This window comes from Monodelphis domestica, chromosome 3, assembly GCF_027887165.1.
Source record: "Monodelphis domestica isolate mMonDom1 chromosome 3, mMonDom1.pri, whole genome shotgun sequence".
NCBI classification, from domain to species: domain Eukaryota; kingdom Metazoa; phylum Chordata; class Mammalia; order Didelphimorphia; family Didelphidae; genus Monodelphis; species Monodelphis domestica.
This window is the reverse complement of record NC_077229.1, coordinates 441,023,976-441,039,900: the sequence shown is the minus strand read 5'-3', so window position 1 is coordinate 441,039,900 and position 15,925 is coordinate 441,023,976. Positions and strand designations below refer to the sequence as shown.

The window sequence follows — 15,925 nt, the reverse complement described above, 5'->3', positions numbered from 1 at the left end:
TTGTTCTTCCAAATTAATTTTGCTATACTTTTTTATAATTCAATAAAAAGTTTCTTGGTAGTTTGATAGGTATGGCACTAAATAAGTAAGTTAATTTGGGTAGGATTGTCATTTTTATTATATTAGCTCATCTTACCCATGAGCAATTATTGTCTATGGTGATTTTAGATTGAATTTAAGAAAGGGTTTTAAGGATTCTGCTCAAGCTACCCAATTCTGTCATACCAAATCTTCTTGCACTTAATTTGGAGAAGAGTAAATGGCAAATGCAAAAAAAGTCTAGTTAAGAATGAGGATCACTCTATATTGATGATCCCAATTGTGATTTCCATTAAATGGCCTTATCTCTTCACTACATGAATGGTAAAAGGGCCTTCTGATCACTAAAATTGATCTCCAAAAGTCTGAGTTCTCTATATTTGCTAACTTTTCATATTTCAGTCTGGTTGTTTTCACATCTTTATTAATCAAAAAGTAAGATCTATTATCAGAAAATAAATGAAGATTACCTATTATCTTTGGTTCCCATTGTAAATTTATTTATTGACAATTGTCCTTGACTTACTTCAAAGCATGATGACAGATGTGCAGAAGTGGTTATTTCACATATCCACATTCTGAACTAGGACCATCCATCCTCATCTGTCACCATTTTTTCCCCAAGGAAAATGGGCCAAAGACTGAAACAGCTTTGGAGGGTTTATCCACAGCCCTCTATTTGAAGCTATAGGAAGTTGCTACCAAGGATTATATATTTGCCAAAGTGTCAAATATCTAGCAAATAGTAATCTGGGGAAGTCAGTGTAAGATGATCAAACCAGATCTATTTGGGATAAGAAGAGAGCAAAAAGAAAAAAAAAGGAGACAGAAGAGTATTAGTGGGAGAAGGAAGGAAATGGATGAGAGAGAGAATGGAAGGAAAAAAATTTCTTGGCTGTTTATTATTATTTACCCAAAGTGTGAAGCCAATGATGGAGTATTTCTGTCAATGTAACAAATTTTATTATTATCATAATTACTGATTAGGTGAATAATGATGATGATAAGCATTTTTTTTTAGTTTTCAAAGCACTCTAAGTTCTTTTAAATGTACAAAGGATCAGAATTCCCTCCCTTTCCACCCATAATTCAACCCTCTTGCTAATTAAGCTACTCCAAAATGTAGAAGAAAGAAAATTAGAAAAATGATGGAGAAGCCATGAAACTAGAGTTCAGTCAAGAGTTTAGGCCATTGTAGAAAGAGGATTGGACTCAGAATCAGGAGAGATCTGATTTGAACTTTGACTCCAATACTCACTAGTTCTGTGAAACAGTGCAAGTCAATTGTCTTTCTCAAGCCTCCTTTACATCATTTTTAAAGAAATAGGGAATGCTCATGCTAACTACTTCAAAGAGTCATTGTGAAGAGAAGCACTTTGCAAATCTTAAATAGCCATATAAAGTCAAGCTATTATTGCTGTTTTTCTTATTATTGGGGGCATAGAGTGGATAGAGTGCTGGGGCTGGAGTCATTCTTGAGTTCAAATTTCACCTCAGACATTTACTAGGGGAAAACCACTCCAGTATCTTTGCAATAAAATCCCAAATGGAGTCACCTAGAATTAGACACAATTGAAAAACAACTGAACATTGTTGTTGTTATTATTATGAAAAGAACAAAGAATGATATGAATTTCCAAAAAACTAAAGTTTAGAGAGGTGAGCAGGATAGAAAACACAGATTTCCACAGCTAATTTGCAATGTTTTCCATTGAATGAACTTTCTAATCAAAGTACCACACCCCACAGCCTCAGCATCCATACTGACTCATACCTTCCATTCTGGTCTTTGATTAAGAACATTCATGTTCTGACCTCAAAGGGTCATTGTGAAGAAAGTACCTTTAGCAAATCTTAAGTTGACACAAAAAGCTGAGTTATTATTAGTTTTACTAGTGCTATATTATTATTATTATTTCAAAAAGGACCAAGAAAATAGTCTGTGAGTTTCCAAAGTGCAGCTTTTAAAGAAATGAGCATGGTAGGGAACATAGGTCTCCACAGCTAGAACTTGTTTCCAATGAATGAACCTTCCAATCAACCTACACCATTCCCTTCTTATCAAAGGACCAAGACACAGCCTCCAGATTCCTTACTTACTCAATACTTTCTCATTTGGTTCTTAGATTAAGACTATTCATGTATGATTTCATGGGGTGGAGAAAAGCTGGAGAGGAGGGAAAGGGAAGAGAATTGGATGAATGGAAATCTGGATCATGGAATATGACCTGCAGCTAATGTTAGTCAGCACCTACTCAGGGCAGCAAAACCTGTTCCAATCTTGCCTAAATGTGAACCTAAAAGTGTTTTCAAGCAATATTTCCCCAGCTGTGTTCTGAGAAATCTGGGATTCCATGCCTTATGAATAAAGGCTTTATGGGAAAATAGGTGAGAGTAAACCTAATAATAATAATATAATAATAATAAATAATAATAAAATCTAGATAACACCTATTTTGTGTCAGGCACTGTGCTAAGTGCTTAAGAAACATCTCTTCTCGTACCTTAGTGCCTTGGTGACTATGGACAAGTAATCTCTCCATTCCCCAGGACACTCTGTAAGACTATAAATAATCACAAATGGTGCTACATTGGTAGAGGGAGTTCAAATCTAATCACAGGTCTGGTTCCCAAAATAAATATATATCTGTATGTGAGAATATATATTTATGTATGTATGTGTCTACATTCACCCACACACGTGTCTGAGAATGCTTCCATCCAGAAGAATATAATAAACTCATTGAGGGCAGGGATTGCTTTGTTTTAGTCCTTGTTTTCCCAAGATCTAGCACAGTGACTAGACTCATAGTAGGATCCTGATAATTATTTGTTGAAATTATCTAAAAAATTATTAAATCTTAATTTACATATGTAAAAAGATTCTTCTATATAGCAGGTTCCTTTATGAAAATAACTTTCATTTTCTTTGAAATTTTCCCAAACATTTTGTATCCTAGAAATCTTCTCTAAAGATAAAAATGTTACTCTAGGGGTCTGAGTTTAGCTAATACAGATGAATCCCTGAGGTGCCGTATGAGCAAATTAGTTTGCTGTTTTTCAGAAGCACCACTATATAAGGGTAGAGCCATAATAATAGGCCAACAAATTCTGGCTAACAAATAAGGAATTTAGATATTTGCTAGTCATTAGTGATTGATTTTGATTTGCCCCTTTATTAGAAATGTGACCAGAACTCATGCCAAACAAAATAGAAAAGTATGTCACAATAGTGGAACAGTGAACTGATCCAACCATTTTGGGGAACAACCTGGAATTATGCCCAAGTTATAAAACTGTGTACAACCTTTGACCCAGCAATACCACCTTAGGTTTCTCAAGGTGATGAGAAAAAAAGGAAAAAGGAAAAGAATATCGATGTTCTAAAATATTTCTAGTAGTTCTCTTTGTGCTGGCAAAGAACTGGAAATTGAGGGGATGCCCATCAATTGGGGAATGGCTAAATAAGTTATGATATATGATTATGATTGAATACTACTGCATGGCAAGAAATGATGAGCAGGTTGATTTTAGAAAAACATGGAAAAACTTGCACAAAATAATGAAGAGTGAAATAATAAGTAAAACCAAGAGAACTTTTTATATAGATAGCAATATTGTTTGAAAAGTAAAAGTGAATGGCAAAGCTGTTCTAAGTTATATGAATTTAAACCAATTACAAATGGCCTATGAAAGAAGATACCATAGGCATCCAGAGAAAGAACTGATAAATGAAACCTTATGTTGTATAGCTTTATATAGATAAATATCTGTGTATATCTGTGTGTGTGTGTGTGTGTGTGTGTGTGTGTATGTGTGAGAAATGCTGGCTTTTTCTAGTGTAGGGTTGGGAGGGAGAAAGGGAAACAATTTGGAACTCAAATGTAACCCCAAAAAATTAAATTAAAAAAGTATGTGACAAGAAAAGCTGAAAATGTGAAAAGCTGAAAAAGTCAAAATCAATCACTAATGTCTAGCAAATAGCTAAATTCTAATGAGATTGAGAAACATTAAAGTAAGATCATTTGTCATCTGGCTGTGGGTGGAATATTCTGGCTGATTCAGCGACCAGTGTCTCATGATATTAGCAGAAACTATAACTGTACCATTTTGAGTTAAAGACTGAATTGACTAATATTCATCCATCAGAAAAGTAATGTGGTATCCCTGGAGAGCCTTTAAGTTTTAACTATGTACTATCTTCATCCTAGCATATCCATGGTCGATGTATGGTTGGAATTTTTCATAAGCCTTGGGAACAAAGGAATAAATACAAGCAAAATGAATCAATCTGTCAAGCTCAATTGTTCTTTATGAGAAGAGCTTCTATTAAATAAGTCAATATACAAGACATTAGATTGAGAACCTGAATGCCAACATCATGAGCTCCTGCTGTTTTGTTGCATTGATAGACAGAAGTCATCCTTTTTCAAAAGAGAATAAGCAAGACCAGTAGTTGCAAGTCCTAAAAAAAGTTTTAGAAAGTCTCTCAACTTGATGCATTAAGGGGATAACAAATAGAATCTTTAACCTTCAATATTTGTCTAGTTTCCATGACTTTTTTTTACTTCACGTTAGACAAATGTTTACTCAATACACTTTATAATCATTTTTAATCAGATTCCTATCCAGCCACTAACACAAAGGCTTCCTACATTTTTCTATTTTTCTTGGAATGTGAATATTTTGAACTTGATATATTAATTAGCCTTGAACCCTAGATACTAAGACCAGGAATTATTTCATTTTTCTCCTTTTCCATGCAGAAAAGTGTTCTTGGCTTCAGATTACTGAGATTATAATAATCTGCTATTTTAATTAAAATGATATTATTTCACTTTCTTAGAGCATTAGTGATTTCATATGCTTAATCATATGATTTTATTGAAGCTATTTTATGAGGATTTGAGGGTCAGATAAGGATAATTTTAAAGAATGTACTTGCTATTACAATCAACTGGGTATTAAATATTTTTTAAAGCCTTAAGAATCATGGACAGCTCCTTTCTTTCTCCTACACAAGTAAAGTTCTTCCTGTTGACATCTCATGTCTTTTCTTGGGGAATATCAAAGAGTTCTAGAATGTTCAGTCTAGAAGGATCTACAGAGACCATTTTATGGCTAAGGTCATGCAATATCAAATGATGTACTACTTACTGGCTTTTTACTTTTTTTTCAGTTGTTTGTCGCATTCTTTTAACAGTCTCAAAGCAGAGTGCAGAGTCTTCTCTTGTGAAGCTGGTAGCAAAGCCAGCATAACCAAAAAATTTGAGTGTCCAATTGCTTGAACCATCTTTTTACTGTATGTGGCTTTACTCTCAATTTCTTACATAAGCCGCATAATGGGATGCATTAGAAACTTTTTCCCCATCTATAAGTATCCACCCAAGATTCCTTGTCCAGTTATGGATAGTAATTCTCAGGCAATTGATTTGAGTCAAAAGAATACTGAGGTTCTAGGAATTATGAGACCTGGGCTCTAGTCCTGGCTCCATCAGTGGGTACCTGGGAGATGCCCTCCCTGCCTCTCCCTACTATGGAGAGTACCAGAGAGTTTTAGAATGTTTGGTCTGGAAGGATAGGCTGTTTTCTGGCCAAGAAAACTAAGACCAGGAGATATAAAATGATGTTCTTATAATGAGTTATACTAACAGAAGAGACAGCTAGCTGGTGCAGTGGACAGGACTATTGTCCTGAAGTCAAGAAGACCTGAGTTCAAATCTAACCTCCAGACACTTGCCTCAGTTTACTCAACTGTAAAATGAGGATAATAATAGCATCAATTCCCCAGGCTTATTGTGAGGATCAAATAATATTTGTAAAGCACTTAGCATATAATACCTGGCCTATAATAGGTACTCTATAAAGGCTTATTCCATACTCCATCCCTTATTACACAATAAATGTAAAATTGTGCTTTGAAAAGTAACAATCATCTAAATGCATGATTAGAACTTTCTCTTAATCAACCAGTTAATTCAAATAACCATACCATATAGTAGAAGAGATACTTACAGCTAGAGTTAGGAGAGACCTGTGTTTGAATCCTAATATCAGTACTAATTAGTTCTATGACCAAGAGCATGTTGCTTAAATTAGAAAATCCTATAAAACAGGCATAAAAAATAGCCTATACCTCTCAGGAGTGTTGTGAAGACCAGATGAAATAAATGTGCAAAGTGATTTACACATATACCAATGAAATATTAGAGTAGGATTACCAGTACAGGCAATGCTTATTTTATGAAGATTAAATTATAACTTTCCCTCCTTGTTTTTTAGCAAATGAAATATCATAAAATTTACTACCCATACATTCAGTTCAACAATCATTTCCCCAAAAGTTATTTTTATGTTTTCCAATTAATTAGTTTATTTTCTCTCCCTCTCCTATCCCAACCCACTGCAAACAATAAAAAATAGAAAAACCTCTTATTAAATATGTGTAGTCAAACAAAACAAATTCCCTCATTGGCCATGTCCCAAAATGTATGTGTTATATTCTGCATTTTGAGCTCATCACATACATCTCTGTCAGGAGGTAGATAACATGCTTCATCTTCAAGCTTTTGTAATTATGGCTTGTTATTGCACTAAACAGAGTTCTAAAGTCTTTCAAAGTGATTTTTCTTTGTAATTCATTTCTTCTTCTTTGTAATCATTGCATAAATTCTTCTCCTGGTTCTGCTCACTTTAATCTGTATTAATTCATAAAGGTCTTCCCAATTTCCTTTAAAACTGTACATTTTGTCATTTCTTATGATATGGTAATATTCATATAATTTGTTTAGCCATTCCTCCATAGATTGGTATCCCCTTTGGTTTTCACTGCTACAAAAAGTATATTTGAGTCCTTTTTCTCTTTCTTTGATTGCTTTGGAATATAGACCTCATGGTGGTATTGTTGGGTCAAAGGTATGCACAGGTTAGTAATTTGGGGGACAGAGTTCCAAATTGTTTTCCAGACCAGCTTGTCTAATACACAGTTCCACCAAAAGAATATTAATGTATTTTCAGAAAGCATATAAAACACACTAACTCTGTACAATGTAGTAGCAGGAAAGCAAGGGGGGCGGGGAGTAGCAAATTGTTCTTGTCCTAATCTGAAATGCAGCATTTAAAATGGGACCCAAGGTAGTGGCAGGCAAGGAGGTCACAATAAAGAGAAGCAGAAGCGTGTGCTGGAACCAGCTCAAACCAGCCCACTTGTTATATTTTCAGGATGAACATTTAAACCTCTGAAATTGGCAAACACTATGAATAAGGATTCAATTAATTGTTTTGTTAATTGTCTATAGACTTAAGAAAGTGATGGAAATGCTAATGATGCAAATTAAATTTAAATGTGTGTCATGCATACATTTTTTACCAGTCCACTCACTATTTGGAAAGAAAACTAGGTTCAGTTGGAAGAATTTTCCTTTGGCTTTTCAGTTGGGGTCACTGGCCTCATCCCATTTCCATCCTCAACTGTTAAAGCTGCTTTCCATATGTTCCCTACTGCTTAAGGTTCAGTCAGCTTGAAGAAGGGTTACTTTTTAGATTTTTATGACTTATACTTTTTGTTTTTCATTTATCAGCCTTATGCAAACCATTATCCAGGACACATTGGTTGTCACAGGGTAGAGTCTCCTTCTGATTGTCCTGATCTATCTGACATTATGTCAGAAGTCAAGGCTGAAATCAGTAATTGGGGAACAGTTAGGACATTCATCCCCCTAGGATCTCTTTTTTACTTTTATTGAGTAGAATTGTTAGGTAATATTCTTTGCTGATTTTAAAATTGATTTTTAAAGTTCTGATCAGTATCTCTGGATGACTAATACATTAGATACATAAATTGTCTGAGCTGAAAAGGACTTCAGAGATCCTGATCCAACCCCTCCTCATTTATAGTTGAGGAAACCCAGGCATTAAGAAGCAAAGTGACTTGGCCAGGGTGATCTAGCCAGTTCATGGAAGAGATGGGAACTCTGGGTCTGCAATCAGGGGACTTTGTCCCAGTCTTGGCTCTTTCACAGTGGCAAGCCACACCAGGGTTGGTCCTGCCTTTATCACATCTATAAGATGAGATAGTTGGATGAGATGCTCCCTAGGATCCCTTCCAGCTCTAAATCTATAATATGGTGCTCTTTTCCCTGTCAGCCCTGCCAGATACTTTAGCTCAAACCACTGACTAATCAATCACTAGATGAATATGCAGTGAGGAATCTCCTCATTGACATATAGAGCAGTGATATTAAATTCAAATAGAAATAGTGGCCAGTTTAGCAGCTACATATTGATTTAGAAACCACAGATTAACATTATCTTTGTTCTATTGCGTTTTCATTTATTTTGTTGATTATTTTCCAATAACATTTAAAAAATTTATTTTTGTTAAACCTGAACCATTTTAATGTGGCTTGGGCTCCACTCCAGAGTGTTGCAGACTACAGTCAAGCAGAATGGTTGTCTCCTCTGGTATAGAGTACTCAAAAGAAACAAAAGATACTCTTTTTGCCCTCAATTTAAAAATCTGTTTGGTAGGTCCTGAGCAAGTTAATGTATAATCAAGTGTTAAACTGTTGGGATTTTTAATAAGTACATGGCATCCCAACTTAAACAGTTAATCCTTATTAATGAATTTACTGAGGGAACACTTGCTCCTGTTTAAGAATTCTCAGTTTAAAAGAGCTGTATTTGATTCCAAATGCATATGTAAGAACAGCCATGTACAGCTAGAGTGGCCTCGTGTTGAATTTTTAAGTAGTTTTAATCACATTTATATGCAGACTGGAAAAAAAGGTATTTCTAGATACAAATATATCTTTATCTATATAGTATTATGTCTACAACCTTGGCTTTTGAATCAGGAAAGACTTGATTCATCAGAGTTTTGTTCTGATACATTCAATTCAATGCAACAAATTATTAGGTTCTATCATGTGCCAGCTCCGTGATAGATGCCAACAATAGAAGCAAAAATCCAATAATCACTGCCATGAAGAAGTTTGTATTATAAATAACATGCACTCGAATAAATATAAAATACAATTATCCCTTCCACATTGTGGGAGTTGCACGTGACACCCCCATGAGATGAAAAATCAGCATAAAATTTTACTCCTTTAATAACAGAAAAATCTGAATTTTTTCTTATAATATCTTATTGTAAATTTTGACTTAAGTATGCATATCTGAATTTTTAAATTTTTCTGTGTTGTCTGCAGACCTTTACATGTCATCTGTGACTGCAACAAAATTCTCCAAAAATTCCTATTTAAATCTTATGCTGACCCACAATATATCAAAACCACAATGGGGAAAATTGTAATATGGAAAGGTTAGCTGTACCTACAAAGGAATGTGGGAGATAAATACTACCTTTTGGAAGGATCAGGCAAGACCTATTATAAGAAGTGGCCCTAAAAAGCTGAGCCTGGAAAGAAGGCAAGGGTTTTAAGAGTTAGAGGTAAGGAAGAAATGCCTTCTAGTATTGAGGGTCAAGTCTGTGCACACACCGGGAGGTGGGAAACAAAAGATGGAGAACAGTAAGTAGATCAATTTGGCTAGAATACTGAGTGTATAGAAAGAAATAATTTTCACAAGCTTGTAAAAGTAGGTTGGATCCAAGTTATGAAGGACTTGAACATCAAACAGAAAAAGGGCAGCCAAGCAGTAAGGATAGAGTCAGGATGACCTGGGTTCAAATTTGGCCTTAGACACTTCTTAGCTGTGTGACCCTGAGCAAGTGACTTAATCTCCATTGTCTAGCTTCTGTCTTAGAACTGATGCTAAGCATTGATTCTACAACAGAAAAGCTGTATGGTTTTAATTTATAACCAAACAGAAGATTTTATATTTTATCCAAAAGGGCACAAGAGTTTCTGGAACAGGAGAGTGTCATAGCAAGACTTTAGAAATATCTATTTGGAAGCAGAAGATGAATTGGAGCAAGGAAAGACTTAAGGCAGGGAGCCTGATTAGAAAGCTTTTATAATGTATAGTCTAAGTAAAAGGTTTTATTTTTTAATTTTTTTTCCAATTACACATAGAAATCATTTTTGACAATTGTTTTCCAACGTTTTGCGATTCATATTCTCTCCCACCCTTCCACCTCATCTCTCCCCAAGGTGATAAATAGTCTGATTTTGACTTTAGCAGTGCTTAAATAAAAGTTAATGATGGTCTGATTCAGGGTGGTACTCACCTAAGTAGAGAAAGGGGAGAGAGGGATTAGGGACAAAGGCTGTAGACAAGACATGAATGGCATCTGAGTGGACAGAGGGGTTGGAGAAAGATGGAGAAAGAAGGGGGTAAGGGGGCAGCTAAGTGGCTCAGTGGATTGAGAGCTAGGCCTAGAGATGGACATCCTGGGTTCAAATCTGAACTTGGGCATTTGCTAGCTGTGTGACCCTGGACAAGTCACTTAACTCCCATTACCTAGCCCTTACCACTCTTCTGCCTTGAAATCAATATGCTGTATCGATTCTAATCCAGAAGGTAAGAATTTAAAAGAAAAAAAAAACATTGTATATGTTTGAATTGTTGCTATTATTATCTTATAGTTCTTGACATAGATGAAGGATAAATATGCTTTGGGGGTAGAAATATTAGTGCAGATATTAAACACTCCTTGAGGTCATGAAAAATGGCCCCCAAAATACTTAATAGATAACCACTGAATGAATGAAAAGGATGAATCTTCCTGAGAAGAGAAGGTTGAAAGTAGCTGAAATAACCTGATACTCAGTACTTCCCCAGGTCAGCTCCAGCTAACAGCCAGTTCATTCATATTTACAGCTTGGAAGCTGTTTTGCTAACAAGAACATGTAATAATACAATAGCATCAGATAAGAAATCTCTTGTAAAATAGCAAGCCCTTTTGCCTAATTTGGAACCAAACTTATTTTGGTCAATTAATTTTATTAAAGATCCCTAACACTAAATTTCTTTCATATCTATTTAGCAAGAAGAATATTGTTAAAGCATATCACAGATTTCAGTCATCTCTTTAAAAAAAAACAAACTTTTTTTCTGTCTTAGAATCAATATAAATGTTAAGAATAATAAGAGCTAGGCATTTGGGGTTAAGTGACTTGCCCAGAGTCACATAGCTAAGAAGCATTTGGGGTCAAATTTGAACCCACCTCTCAGCCTGGCACTCTATCTGTTGAGCCGTCTAGCTGCCTCCCCCCAAGAGTTTATTAAGTGCGTCTCCTATGTGCCAAGCAGTGTGTTAGGAACTGAGAATATAAAGACAAAAATAGACCTAGTCCTCAATGAGTTCTTGTGCCCTTCTCCTGAGAGAGACAGAGAGACAGAGACAGAGAGAGATGGAGAGAGAGAGACAGAGACCCAGAGAGAGATGGAGAGAGAGAGACGGGGAGAGAGAGAGAGACAGAGACACAGAGAGAGATGGAGAGAGAGAATGGAGAGAGACAGAGACACAGAGAGAGAAGGAGAGAGACAGAGACAGAGACACAGAGAGAGATGGAGAGACAGAGACAGAGACACAGAGAGAGATGGAGAGACAGAGACAGAGACACAAAGAGAGAAGGAGAGAGAGAGACAGAGGCACAGAGAGAGACGGAGAGAGAGTGAGACAGAGAGACAGAGAAAGAGAGAGATCTGACAAATCTATATGTGATTAGCTCACTCTGAAATGCTGCAGAGACTAACCATTGTGAAAGATATGATGTAAAAGCTTTTTGTCTGTGCTAAAATGAGCCCTTTCCTCCTTGCAGCTAATCGACGGATCTCCTGTTCATGGAGAACAACACTAAGGATGCTACACAAGCCAACACAGAAGGTAAGATGTGCATTCTTCTTCCCTACCCCTTTCTGTCATTAGATCAAGTATATCTCTCTATCCTATCCTTAAGAGTCCATCTGCCTGATACTGCCTTTCTATCCAGGCTAGAGACTGGTAATATCACAAGTACTGAGGTTTACTAATACAGTCCCCAAAGCATCCTCTACTGCTCTTCTTGAAATTCCCCAGGGCATTCAGACTCTTCACATCTTTCACCGCAGAAAAGTTGACTTGTACACCCCTTCTCTGGTCTTCAGAATGTCCCCCCACCCACATCTTGGGCAACTTACAGTAAACCTCTTCTATTGCTCCCTCTGCTTCCCTTTTGTCTCCCACTTCAGATTATAGAAACAGATTCTCAGAGTAGAAAAGGGCTCAGAAGCCATCTCATCTAACTCACATCTGAGCAACAAACCCTCTCTAAGACATACTCAAGTGGTCATTCAGTTCAACAAACATTTGGCATTTCTTTAATTTAATTTTACATTTTTCCCATTAATGAAAATCTACTTTTTCTCCACCTAGTCCCTGACTCCAATTAAAAACAAATCCTTTGTAATAAACATGCATAGTTAAGTAAGCAGTCCATGTCCAAATAGCAAATATCTCAATAGACACCATGAGTTCATCACTATTCTGATGGATAGCATAGTTCATTATCAGTCCTCTGAAATGTGATTGGTCACTGTGTTGATCAGAATTCTTTCAAAGTTTTTTCAACAAACATCTGTTAAGGGGCTCCTGTGTGTAAAACCCTCTGCTAAGCACTGGACACTGGATGGAGAGAGAAGAACAGAGACAGAGAAACAAACAGACAGACAGACAGACAGAGACAGACAGATACAGAGAGAGAGAGAGAGAGAGAGGGAGGGAGGGAGAGTGAGAGGGAGGGAGGGAGGGAGAGAGAGAGAGAGAGAGAGAGAGAGAGCTTAAAGGAGCTTATATTCCTGGGAGGAGGGAATGGAGAGGGAAGAAAGTGAGGTGATGATATTATGTATATACAATGAAGTATAATATAAAGAAAGGAGAAGCAGGTTCAGAGGAGAGGTACAGAACAGATACCCTAGGAAATTTTTAGGAAAAGTCACCATCTTCCTCTCAGTCAGATAAGAGAGCTAAAAGGTAAGACAGTAATGTTTGGCCCCACTATGAAATCTAATCACTTTATCCTTTTTATTATGAATTTCAGGAAGCAGTATTATTTAAATATACAAAAATTAATAAGAAAAATCCATGAATTTTTGTTATGTATCCCTTTCTTCTTCTGGTGTCAGCCCCAACACTTCTACCATTTCCAATAGTCATCGGACCAGGAACTACTTAATAGCCTCAACCTTACCTCCTGGTTATGAATTCCATTCCATTTAAACAAGTATGTTTTGAAGAGCCATCTTTTTTGTCAGGGACTATACCAATAACATAGAGAGAAAAATGAAATAGCCCCTGCTCTCAAGTAGATTCTATTGCACTAGGGAAGGGGATAGAACATATTCACAAATATGAAAATACAAAATATATAAATGCAAAAACAAAATAATTTCACAAGGTACTAATACCTGGAGGACTCAAGAAAGATCTCTTGTATAAGCTATGGCACTAGGGGTTCCAAGGTCAGAGGTGAAAAAGGAAAATTTTCAGATATTCTAGTATGATTGCCACTCCTAGCTAGACCTCAGACCCTCTCAACTAATTTCCTTTTCCCACCTCACCCCTAAAAAATCCCAATGCTTCATAAGATAGATGTGTTGACATACATGCCTCTCTATACCCTTTTCCCTATTTCTAGTTAGCTAAGAGGGAAACAGCAAGTGTTATACTTATTTTACAAGTAGATAAACTATGGCCCATAGTTGGTCCATTTGTTATCCAGTAAAATAAAATTTGTAATTTTTGATCATGGAGTAATATGTATAATCATAAAGCCACACTTCAGTTAAAGTTAAAGGAAAGCCAGACAAAATAAATTCCAAGGTTTCTTGAAGCCCTTTGAGTCTTTATAGGGATCCACAGTTATAAATTAAACAACCTCAGGTGGTGATTTGCCATATGACACTCAGAACTAAACCTTGGTAACCTTCCAGTGTCTTGGCCCCTGAGTAATCTTAAAGCTAAGTTGCAACATCACTATTTGGAATCACTAAATCTCAATGGAGTGACATAGGCAAAATTGGGCTCAACATTTTCAAGGGTATTACAGTCTGTCTGAGATGTAAGATGAAATCCTCAGCATCAAGATGGATGCAGAAGAGAAAACAGCACCCTCGTGAAGCACAATATCTGTATCCTAAGACAGTAATCAAGGAACTAGTAAATTAGACATGGCTTATTTCTGCCTTTTTAATTCCCTTTCTGTACTTCTCCATCTTAGTGCTCAATATCCAACATTATTTAGCTGAAGGAAAAGTGAAAATTGGAAATCTAAATAATAATGGAAGATGTAATGTGCCATCTTTGGTGTGCCAGCCTTTATACAATAGGTATGTTCCTAAAAGCTGGTATGAAAAGTGAAATCCTATTTTCAAAGGATTCGACACTACAAGCTCAGAAGCCATCTATTCCAAGCTGCCTCTGGCTAATATTTCCTACTATAACATCCCCAAGAAATGGTCATCCAGTTTCAGTTTGCAGATAATGCAAATAAAGCAATGCAAGTGACTCTGTACAATCAAGTTATATACAGGATATGTTGGAAATATTTCAACAGAGGAAGGCACTAGAATGAAGAGCGATTCAGAAAGGCTCCCTATAGAATTTTAGCCCAGTCTCCAAGGAAGCAAGGAGGCAGAGATAAGGAGGGAATGGGGAACAGCCAGGGGAAATGCTCCACACCAGGAGATGAAGTGTCTTGTTCAAGCAACAGCAAGGCCAGTGTCTCTGAATCACAGAATATGGGCACATTTCAGCCAATCTAGATGCCTGCTAAAAGCAAGTACTTAGTCTTGCACAAGATACTCCGGAGGATATGAATTTGAAAAGGAAAGAGAGTAGCAGACCTATCAGCTCCATTGTTTAAGACACTGTCCCTCAGCACAGCCTAGGACCAATTTTAGCTTTGGGGGTTGCCATGACATTCTTACAATTCCTATTCAGCCAGTAGTTCAGCAATATCCTCAGTTACTTTTCAGATAAAAATGTCTGGCTACACCTCATTTATCTTGTATTTTTAAGATTAAAAAATAATTGTTGGTATAACGCAACTTAAAGAAGATGGGATTTTAGCTGGGATGTGAAGGGAGGCCAGGAGAAGGATGAGGATGATGAGATGTTTTTAAAATCTCTCTTACCTCTATATTACAGCCTTTTATGAATATCTGAAAAGACCTATGGAAACCAGCCATCACATGACTTTGGTATCAGCTTACCTATTTCCAGGTCAATCCACCTGGAGTCCCTTCCTTCTGCCCTCAGGCTGCTTGGGTTGGCTTGCTAGCTTTTTCCCACCCCAAGGCTGAGCTTCACTTTTCAAGGATAATTTTAGTGCCAGTGATGGTTGCTGAAAATCAGAAAGTTAAACTTAGTTATGTGGCCTTCCAAGAGAAACAGAAATCCAACTGGGTCCTAGAGTGAAACAAAATTGGGGGAAGTGAGGAGAGGAAAGAAACACTCGACATATAAAACTATTATTAAAGAATCAATATGAGGGACATGTTGGAAAGGAATTAAGAGAAAAATGAAAGAAAAAAAAATGTCAGACATGGCCAAGATTCAATCCTAAGTAGTATGTATGTACAGTCATCTTAAGGTCTTTGATGACTAATTTCCTTGTCCTGAGGGCTAACTTGACTAAACGATCCAATGACAATAATAGACCCATAGTCACAAGATAATAGCAGCAAAATAATGAAAACGATGGTGTAGCAGAGGTTTAAGACAAACTAGCACCTTTGCCCAAGGGCAGAACCCTAAGGCCCCCTATGTATGGAGCATTACCAAGCTCTGACTAATTCTCAGTTTCTTCTACTCATCCAGATACTCTCATGTCCCCATAACTCTTCTCATTTCTGTCCTAAAGAGTTTAGGTTTCCCCTAGCTCGAGAGTCTAGCTCTTTCTCTTATGCTACTGTGACTTTCCATTCTCTGGGTCCTCAG

General features: G+C 36.6%; 1 protein-coding gene across 3 annotated transcripts in view; it reads left to right on the top strand.

Moving 5' to 3' along the window:
* The window catches only part of PRLR (prolactin receptor), a 259,059-nt gene that overhangs the window by 171,664 nt on the left and 71,470 nt on the right, over positions 1-15,925 (top strand). For all 3 annotated transcript variants that reach the window (XM_007487466.3, XM_007487464.3, XM_001365433.5), the window contains one exon: positions 11,769-11,833. The gene's annotated coding sequence lies outside the window, so the exon portion shown is untranslated. The remainder of the gene's footprint in view (positions 1-11,768; positions 11,834-15,925) is intronic.